General features: G+C 37.6%; 3 non-coding genes across 3 annotated transcripts; 2 read left to right on the top strand and 1 right to left on the bottom strand.

Annotated features, from left to right (window-relative positions):
- The first annotated feature begins 3,454 nt into the window (after positions 1–3,454).
- Positions 3,455–3,538, top strand: TRNAL-CAA. The gene has a single exon. It is a non-coding gene; the product is annotated as a tRNA-Leu (tRNA).
- A 277-nt stretch (positions 3,539–3,815) lies between these two features.
- On the bottom strand, positions 3,816–3,889 carry TRNAN-GUU. Its single transcript has one exon. It is a non-coding gene; the product is annotated as a tRNA-Asn (tRNA).
- Positions 3,890–4,411: 522 nt separating this feature from the next.
- On the top strand, positions 4,412–4,495 carry TRNAL-CAA. The gene has a single exon. It is a non-coding gene; the product is annotated as a tRNA-Leu (tRNA).
- Positions 4,496–8,431: the final 3,936 nt, after the last annotated feature.

Genomic DNA, 8,431 nt, shown 5'->3' with positions numbered 1-8,431 from the left:
ATTATATCTAAAATCTTGACTTCACAATTATTTAGGTCAATAATTTTGTATGAATTATGGTAAATCATTAGCTAAATGATGATTAAATTAGAAACTAATACTATCTATGAATGTAAATCAAGAATAAAAAAATAATAATAATAAAGAAACAGGAAAGATTCGGAAAGAAAGATCCATTAGAATACAAGGAAGAAAAATACAGAGAATCCAAAATTGAAACAAGAAAACAAAAATATAGAAACATGAAAGATTTGGGGAAGAACAATCCATTAGAATATAGAGAATACAAATAGGCAGGAGAAAGGCCTAACAAAATCAAAAGAAAAAAAAGGGAAAATACATAATACTATTAACAACAAAATAAAACAAAAAAAAAATTAAGAGTAAAGAACTGATTAAAAATTGGCTAATAATAAATGTGAAAGATTTGGAAGTAAGAGAAAATATTTCTGAACACAAATTAAAAGATAAAGGGAGGTACATGTACACACAAAGAAAATGGAAGATCAGATTAAATATCAATAAGAAAATGAAAGATCATAAATATTAGACGGCAACAAAAAAATGAAAGATCAGAAATATCATAAGGCAACAAATATTAAAAGATAAGGAGAGTACATATAGAAAATGAAAGGTCAAATTAAATATCAAATGGCAAGAAAGCACAAAATACTGTCACTTCAAATAATTCCATCAAATTCTTAAGATGGTAATACTAGAAAATGAAATCTTAATAAAAATAGAGTTATATATATATATATTATATAGATGGATGTTATAACCGTTCCAAGACTTTACTCATACAAAGTCTTTAATGCTCGCATGAAGTCTAACACATGAACCATTGTAGGAGTTAGAAAGTTGAACGGGAAATTGATATCATGGATTCATATAGGTTGACTTGAATACAAAGGACAAAATCGAACTTTCATTAAGGATAAATTGATAACACTCGCCTAAGCTAATCAGGTAAGTGAACTTACTATAGGATAGGCTAAAAATTGTATAAATTATGATGATGTATGAACTGTGTCGGACGATGTCATATGATAGTATGTGATGATGTATGAGTTATGACGATGTATGATGTCGTATACTAGTATATGATGATGTACGAGTGTATGATAATGTATGAGTTATGATGTTTGATGATGTGCATAGTATATATATATTTCGATGAATGACGTATTTGATATGCTTGATGCACTTTATGGCAATATGATGAGTATGATGATTGCGTGATGTTTTACCTTAATATGATGAGTATGATGATTGCATGATGTTTTACCTTAATATGATGATGTTTTCCATATTGAGCATGTTATATGATGATGAGTGCCATATTGCATCATGTCATTAGATCGACATAGGACACAACTCTAAGAGCATGAAAATTATATTAATATAAATATCCATGAGTATGTATTACCTTGATTAACAAAGAGATGAGACTAGAAGGTTGTGTCAGAAGAGACATTATGATGGATTTAGAGGGACCTCATGCATATTGTATAATCATAAGCATAGGGCTACTTCCTTTAGAGATGATGAGTGCGGATACGCACAGTATGATGATGAGTGCGAATGTGCACGAGCACAAATGCACACAGATGAGGGTGTTCATGAGGTGCATGACACTATGGAGTTTCGCTGACCTCTGGACGTCGCTACAGATTAGCTTGACCAGAGGGACAAAAGGTGTGCGAGCGCCCTGAAGATTCACACTCACACGTGTGAATTGTGTGTAGGGAAGTACTACACATCCAATTTGTCGAGGCACCCTTTAAGATGATTAGAGATATGTCCTTAAATCATGATTGCATGTGTTTGCATTTGCATGGTCCCCTATAGTGCGGCCACTTACTGAGTATTCTTTGAAATACTCAGGCCGTGTGCCACATCATTTTCTAGGTGAAGACAAGGCGCACTTGTATGGAGGATGGCGGTATCACGAGTAGAGACTGTGTATTGTTCATGATCTGGGATCTCACTATCAACTACTTCTGAATGCCAAGAGTCCTCACTGGCACATCGCCTAGTAACTAGCTCTGATTTCATTTGTAAAAGTCCAAGCCCACTGCTAGCAGACATTGTTCATTCTTGCTCAGACTAGCTCTGATTTCATTTGTAAAAGTCCAAGCCCACTGCTAGCAGACATTGTTCATTCTTGCTCAGTAGGTATTGCCATGAGTCTGTAAAAGTCCAAGCCCACTGCTAGCAGACATTGTTCATTCTTGCTCAGTAGGTATTGCCATGAGTCTCACAATTTTAAAACGCGCCTATTAGGGAGAGGTTTTTGCACCATTATTAGGATTGTTTCCTTCCTCTCTCCAACAGCCAATAGATATTATCTACTTTAATCCGTTACGCATCGTTCCTCTCTCCAACAGCTAATAGATATTATCTTTTTTAATCCGTTACGCATCGTCGTTCTCTCTAATCGATCTGGGATCTCACTATCAACTCCTTCTGAATGCCAAGAGTCCTCACTGGCACATCGCCTAGTAACTAGCTCTGATTTCATTTGTAAAAGTCCAAGCCCACTGCTAGCAGACATTGTTCATTCTTGCTCAGTAGGTATTGCCATGAGTCTCACAATTTTAAAACGCGCCTATTAGGGAGAGGTTTTTGCACCATTATTAGGATTGTTTCCTTCCTCTCTCCAACAGCCAATAGATATTATCTACTTTAATCCGTTACGCATCGTTCCTCTCTCCAACAGCTAATAGATATTATCTTTTTTAATCCGTTACGCATCGTCGTTCTCTCTAATCGATCTGGGATCTCACTATCAACTCCTTCTGAATGCCAAGAGTCCTCACTGGCACATCGCCTAGTAACTAGCTCTGATTTCATTTGTAAAATTCCAAGCCCACTGCTAGCAGACATTGTTCATGATCTGGGATCTCACTATCAACTCCTTCTGAATGCCAAGAGTCCTCACTGGCACGTCGCCTAGTAACTAGCTCTGATTTCATTTGTTGTGCCAAGTAACTAGCTCTGATTTCATTTGTTGTGCAAAGTAACTAGCTCTGATTTCATTTGTAAAAGTCCAAGCTCACTGCTAGCAGTTATTGTTCATGATCTGGGATCTCACTATCAACTACTTCTGAATGCCAAGAGTCCTCACTGGCACATCGCCTAGTAACTAGCTCTGATTTCATTTGTAAAAGTCCAAGCCCACTGCTAACAGACATTGTTCATTCTTGCCTAGGAGGTATTGCCATAAGTCTCACAGTTTTAAAACACGCCTATTAGGGAGAAGTTTTCGCACCCTTATTAGGATTGTTTCGTTCCTCTCTCCAACAGCAAGTAGATATTATCTATTTTAATCCGTTACGTATCGTCGTCAGCCTCACAATTTTAAAACGCGTCTACTTGGGAGACGTTTACACACCCGTATACGGAATGATAAATTCCCCTCCTAAAACAATCAAGGAATGCATAATTAGTAGTCAGGATGGTCGAGTGGTCTAAGGCGCTAGACTCAAGTTCTGGTCCTAGTAAGAGGGTGTGGGTTCAAATCCCACTTCTGACATCCATTCATTTTTATTGTTAGGCAAAACTCGTGCCAAAGTGGATAATATCTACTAACAACCGTTATGGGATTGTGTTGAAATTTTCAACGCTAAGAAATGGAACTCGTTCCCTGGTGGATATCAATTGAACTTAGCATTGCTTTTTAAAAGTGTCAAAACATGATTGTTTAGTTAGTTCTCGTTCACGAGACCATCACAAATCGATGTTGATTGAAAATTTCTACTAGGGAGGAGAAGCACCAAACACAATTATAAGGCATGCTTCATTCACAACATCGCTAAGAGAAGGGCTTGAACCTCCAACCTTGTGGTTAACAGCCACACGCTCTAACCAACTGAGCTATTCCAACCAATCATTTGCTACAATCCAAGACCACCATTTGTTGATATTATCTGATTTCGTTCTTTACGTCTCGGTATCTCCCTCACGGTTTTAAACTGTATCTACTATGGATAGGTTTTCAGACACTTGTAAGAAATATTTCTTCACCTCTCTAATCGATGTGGGATCTCACTATCGACCCTTTCTGAGTGCCAAGCGTCCTCACTGGCACATCGCCTAGAGACTAGCTGTGTGTTCATTTGTAAAAGAACAAGCCCACTGCCAGCAGACATTTTTCATCCTTGCCCAATAGGTATTGCCATGAGCCTCACAGTTTTAAAACGCGCCTATTAGGGAGAGGTTTTCGCACCCTTATTAGGATTGTTTCGTTCCTCTCTCCAACATCCAGTAGATATTATCTATTTTAATCCGTTACCTATCGTCGTCATTCTCACAGTTTTTAAACGCGTCTACTCGGGAGACGTTTACACACCCATATACGGAATGATAAATTCCCCTCCCAAACCAATCCAGGAATGCACAATTAGTGGTCAGGATGGCCGAGTGGTCAAAGGCGCCAGACTCAAGTTCTGGTCCTCGTAAGAGGGCGTGGGTTCAAATCCCACTTCTGACATCCATCCATGTTTATTGTTAGGCAAAACTCGTGCCTAAGTGGATAATATCTACTAACAACCGTGCCTAAGTGGATAATATCTACTAACAACCGTTATGGGATTGTGTCGAAATTTTCAACGCTAAGAAATGGAACTCGTTCTGTGGTGTGGATATCAATTGTGAACTCAGCACTGCTTTTTAAAAGTGTCAAAACATGATAGTTTAGTTAGTTCTCGTACACGAGACCATCACAAATCGATATTGATTGAAAATTTCTACCAGGCAAGAGAAGAACCAAACACAATTATAAGGCTTGCTTCATTCACACATCGCTAGGAGGGCTTGAGAACCTCCCACCTTGTGGTTGCTCTAACCAACTGAGCTATTCCAGCCAATCATTTGCTACAATCCAAGACCACCATTAGTTGATATTGTTTGCTTTCGTTCGTTACGTCTCGGTATCTCCCTAACGGTTTTAAACTGAATCTACTATGGATAGGTTTTCAGACCCTTGCAAGAAATTTTTCTTCACCTCTTTAATCGATGTGGGATCTCACTATCGATCCCTTCTGAGTGCCAAGCGTCCTCGCTGGCACATCGCCTAGTGGGTAGCTCTTATTTCATTTGTAAAATTCCAAACCCACTGCCAGCAGACATCGTTCATTCTTGCCCAGTAGGTATATCAATGAGCCTCACAGTTTTAAAACGCACCTATTAGGGAGAGGTTTTTGATTGTGAACATTAAAAGCGTCAAAACATGATTGTTTTGTCAGTTCTCGTATATGAGACCATCCCAAATCGATGTTGATTGAAAATTTGTACCAGGGAGAAGTACCAAACACAATTATAAGGCACGCTTCATTCACACATCGCTAGAAGGAGGGCTTGAACCTCCAACCTGGTGCAAACTGAGCTATTCCAGCCAATATTTTATTACAATCCAAGACCACCGTTAGTTGATATTGTCTGCTTTCGTTCGTTACGCCTCGGTATCTCTCATGGTTTTAAACTGAATCTACTATGGATAGGTTTTCAGACCCTTGCAAGAAATGTTTCTTTACCTCTCTAGTCGATGTTGGATCTCACTATCGACCCCTTCTGAGTGCCAAGTGACACAATCGCACTTTCGAAGGCAGCGGACTAGCGATTGTGCGGCACTCACCCTCCAGCGGCAAGTGAGTTAAGCCAATTTGTTCTTGCGTCGCCTACGGCCAAGCGACGTACGGTTGAGCCACTAGCCTCGATTTTAAAAGAAGGTTTTATAAAACGAGAAGAGAGAGAGATTTTAGAAAGAGACGTTATATAAGCAAGCAAGAGAAAGATAACAACGGCTTAGCATATATAACCTTGGGTAGGGAGAAGTTGAAGACTAGTCATATCCCCCTATAGTACATTCTGGGCCATTTTAGTTTTAGCAAGCCTAGACATGATATTTTTGAGGTGTCATACGCTCTAGAATTACAAAAGGAAAAACACTAGAATGCAAAGACATGACAAGGGCTTGGCTTCTCATGGGCATGCGGCCATGGGCAACATGCCCTGGACAAGCATGACCGTGACATCCTCCCCCACCTAATTGGTTGANGGGGAAGAAGAATCCATTAGAATATAGAGAATAAAAATAGGCAGGAGAAAGGCCTAACAAAATCAAAAGAAAAAAAAGGGAAAATACATAATACTATTAACAACAAAATAAAACAAAAAAAAAAAAATTAAGAGTAAAGAACTGATTAAAAATTGGCTAATAATAAATGTGAAAGATTTGGAAGTAAGAGAAAATATTTCTGAACACAAATTAAAAGATAAAGGGAGGTACATGTACACAAAAAGAAAATGGAAGATCAGATTAAATATCAATAAGAAAATGAAAGATCATAAATATTAGACGGCAACAAAAAAATGAAAGATCAGAAATATCATAAGGCAACAAATATTAAAAGATAAGGAGAGTACATATAGAAAATGAAAGGTCAAATTAAATATCAAATGGCAAGAAAGCACGAAATACTGTCACTTCAAATAATTCCATCAAATTCTTAAGATGGTAATACTAGAAAATGAAATCTTAATAAAAATAGAGTTATATATATATATATTATATAGATGGATGTTATAACCGTTCCAAGACTTTACTCATGCAAAGTCTTTAATGCTCGCATGAAGTCTAGCACATGAACCATTGTAAGAGTTAGAAAGTTGAACGGGAAATTGATATCATGGATTCATATAGGTTAACTTGAATACAAAGGACAAAATCGAACTTTCATTAAGGATAAATTGATAACACCCGCCTAAGCTAATCAGGTAAGTGAACTTACTCTAGGATAGGCTAAAAATTGTATAAATTATGATGATGTATGAACTGTGTCGGACGATGTCATATGATAGTATGTGATGATGTATGAGTTATGACGATGTATGATGTCGTATACTAGTATATGATGATGTACGAATGTATGATAATGTATGAGTTATGATGATATATGAGTTATGATGTTTGATGATGTGCATAGTATATATATATTTCGATGAATGACGTATTTGATATGCTTGATGCACTTTATGGCAATATGATGAGTATGATGATTGCTTGATGTTTTACCTTAATATGATGAGTATGATGATTGCATGATGTTTTACCTTAATATGATGATGTTTTCCATATTGAGCATGTTATATGATGATGAGTGCCATATTGCATCATGTCATTAGATCGACATAGGACATAACTCTAAGAGCATGAAAATGATATTAATATAAATATCCATGAGTATGTATTACCTAGATTAACAAAGAGATAAGACTAGAAGGTTGTGTCAGAAGAGACATTATGATGGATTTAGAGGGACCTCATGCATATTGTATAATCATAAGCATAGGGCTACTTCCTTTAGAGATGATGAGTGCGGATGCGCACAGTATGATGATGAGTGCGAATGTGCACGAGCACAAACGCACACAGATGAGGGTTTTCATGAGGTGCATGACACTATGGAGTTTCGCTGACCTCTGGACGTCGCTACAGATTAGCTTGACCAGAGGGGCAAAAGGTGTGCGAGCGCCCTGGAGATTCACACTCACACGTGTGAATTGTGTGAAGGGAAGTACTACACATCCAATTTGTCGAGGCACCCCTTAAGATGATTAGAGATATGTTCTTAAATCATGATTGCATGTGTTTGCATTTGCATGGCCCCCTATAGTGCGGCCACTTACTGAGTATTCTTTGAAATACTCAAGCCGTGTGCCACATCATTTTCCAGGTGAAGACAAGGTGCACTTGTATGGAGGACGGCGGTATCACGAGTAGAGACTGTGACACGTGCATAGAGTAGACTCATTTAAATTTCTAATTGAAGTTAGAATTTGCATTTCATTGTTTTAAATTATTTTGTATTTGTTTTTATTTTTTCTAAATTTAAGTATTTCGTATTTAAACACAACCATGACTCATATAAGAGTTATAAGCATGAAACTTTAGTAGAGACTCTGAGTACGTGGAAATTTAGGGTCGGTGGAGGGGTACTAGATATAGTAAATCTATTCCAAAAATTTCTAACATTTTCCTAAAATACCTAAATCATTTTCCTAAATTTATTCCTAAAATCAATTATTTTCTTAACAGAAATATAGTCACTCATCCAATGGTTGGGCTTAACCCTATTGGGCTAGTGATGATATTTTAACTTCGTTATCAACCTCACAGTTTTAAACCGAATCTACTATGGATAGGTTTTTAGACCCTTGCAAGAAATGTTTCTTCACCTCTCTAATGGATCTGGGATCTCACTATCAACCCCTTCTGAATGCCAAAAGTCCTCACTGGCACATCGCCTATGTTTCTTCACCTCTCTAATCGATCTGGGATCTCACTATCAACACCTTCTGATGCCAAAAGTCCTCGCTGGCACATCGCATAGTGACTAGCTATGATTTCATTTGTAAAAGTCCAAGC

The sequence above is a fragment of the Cucurbita moschata genome, unplaced genomic scaffold (assembly GCF_002738365.1).
Source record: "Cucurbita moschata cultivar Rifu unplaced genomic scaffold, Cmos_1.0 Cmo_Scf00166, whole genome shotgun sequence".
Lineage (NCBI taxonomy): Eukaryota > Viridiplantae > Streptophyta > Magnoliopsida > Cucurbitales > Cucurbitaceae > Cucurbita > Cucurbita moschata.
This window is presented reverse-complemented; position numbering and strand designations above follow the sequence as displayed.